Source organism: Cucurbita pepo, chromosome 14 (assembly GCF_057944985.1).
Source record: "Cucurbita pepo subsp. pepo isolate OVF chromosome 14, ASM5794498v1, whole genome shotgun sequence".
Taxonomy (NCBI): Eukaryota; Viridiplantae; Streptophyta; class Magnoliopsida; order Cucurbitales; family Cucurbitaceae; genus Cucurbita; species Cucurbita pepo.
Window position 1 is genome coordinate 9,354,379 of NC_141811.1, and position 2,500 is coordinate 9,356,878.

A 2,500-nucleotide genomic window follows, 5' to 3' on the forward strand; every position below is an offset into this window, starting at 1 on the left:
CTTGAAATTGTCGGGAGGGAAGTCGATGGGGGCCGGCGATGTGCCCCAGTCGGATGTGGAAAGGTGATATGCCAGTCTGCCAATCGACTTGGGGCATGGACCGATGCGGATTGAGACGGCGGCCAAAGCCCAGGCTTTTGTTATGCTTGTGGAGACGTCGTCATCCCGATCGTGGCTGGCAGCACGCGCCTTTTGGTGTCCTTCGGCATCTGCGTGCTCCTGGCATCGGCCTGTGGGCTCCCCATTCGACCTGTCTTGAAACACGAACCAAGGAGTCTGACATGTGTGCGAGTTAACGGGCGAGTAAAAACCCGTAAGGCGCAAGGAAGCTGACTGGTGGGATCCCTTTGTGGGTTGCACCACCGACCGACCTTGATCGTTTGAGAAGGGTTCGAGTGTGAGCATGCCTATCGGAAGGGTTCGAGTGTGAGCATGACTGGTGAGCTTTCTTGTACGCACAATTTTACAAGACATCGACCTATTTTAACTATTAAAATTGATCGTGCTTGGTTCTTAACCCTAAGTGAGCATGCACTTATCTTTATTATAGATTTTAACGTTTATCTCGTTTTATGACATTAAAAATAACCTATAACATGCATCTAACCTGCTTTATATAACAATTATATAATCATCCATTTCATGCAATAATATAACAATTTATATCTATCACTCATGGACCCCTAAACATGCATACTATACATTATAACACTTATAACATACTTGGAATGCATGAAACATGCTTAGCCTATGGGGAAATTTTAAATCTATATGACATACTTTATGCATATACATTTTCTATTTAATTAAAACATACATTCATAACGCATAATTAATTAAACACACTAAAGTGGGTTGGTTTTGGCATTTTAAAGCAAGCAATTAACTAAATTATTACATTAATAACTCGGGCCGCTTCCGAGGATCACGAACTGGGCGAACCAACCCTTAAAAACGTTGAACCGGACCCCAACGGCAGAAAAAACACCCGAACCGCCTCTTCCATCTTTTTCAGTTCAGCTTGCTATCTTTTCCATTTTCGATTAATTACAACCTAAAATGGACTCTAATGACTCCATAATTTTACAAACCTTTCTTCATTCATTAAAGCCCATACACATTAGGCTTATTACAATAATTGTATCAAATGAAAGCATAAAAAAAATGTCAAAACCAAAGCCATCCACTTTAGCAACCACAAAATTTCATTCATGAAATGGTGCCCACCATGATCAAAGTAATGTAAATAAATTGCCTGAAACATGCTCTAATACCAATTGATGGAGTTAATATAACAGATGCGGAAGCAATTTGGATCTTAGGCACTTTTAGAACATCAATTATAGTAACTAGCATGTTCATAAGTATCAAAACTTAATGAGTTTGAATACTAACCTTTTGTAGTTCAAATTCCTTTTACCTCACGAACCTTTTTCGAACCACCACTAGTATCTTCTCCACTATCCTCCGGCCTTAGAACGGCATTGTGGAATCTGGTGAGTGACTAAACTTGGGAGAGATTTTGTATATATGAAGAGAGTGTTTGTGAGAGGTTTTTCTCAAGGTTTTTTCCCAAGAAGAAGACCTTCCCTGTACCATGATCACTCTATTTAAAGGGTCCTGTTTGTATGTTCATGCAAATTTGAGATTACCAAATTTTGACACTCAAAATTCCACAAATTTGTGGGGTTTATTTTGCAAAAGTTTGGTTAAACCAAATTTTGACACCTCAAAATTCCACTAACATGGATTTTTCCATTAAATGAAGTCAACATTTTGACTTTCTCCATTTTAATTCAACAATTAATTTGAATAATTAATTTCAAATTAAGGTAATATTAAATGATTAATTAAACTATTTAATTAATATTTAATATTAATTCAAGGTCAATCCCAATCAATTTCAACACATATTTGATTAAAATATTTAAATCTTATTTAAATATCTCAAATTCTCTCTTTTTGTTTAATTCGTAAATAAAACAAAAATGCGGTTAAATACATCGTATATATGTAGCGCATATTCCTTAATTTGAATTCGAACACTTCGAACTCACTCGTAACACTGTTCTATTGTTTAGTCCGATATGAGCTAGCAGAGGGACCTAATGGACCTATAGATCATGAGCTCAAACGATCCAAGATTAACCGGTTAAACTCATTAACCTTGTTAATCAACAACACTCGTTAACTACTAGGGCACTCCACTAAAGCCTAGTAGTTGCACTCCCCTCAATATAGATATATTTCTGTCCATTTGATATAATAATGATTAATAAGTCGATCATTCACAGGTTGTTCGTAACTAGAGCTGGGTCAATTAGCCGTTTTACCCCTAAAGTTACTTCTTGTTTCTTATGTCTCACTGATCCTCTTATGAACAATTGGTTTGTGGTCCAACCAGTAAACCGAATCCCTCTCAAGCCAATGAGTGGGTGGGGCCCCTTGTTCAAGACCTGAAGTCAGTACTTAAGGGAGCTACCTCTCTTCTATCCCTAAA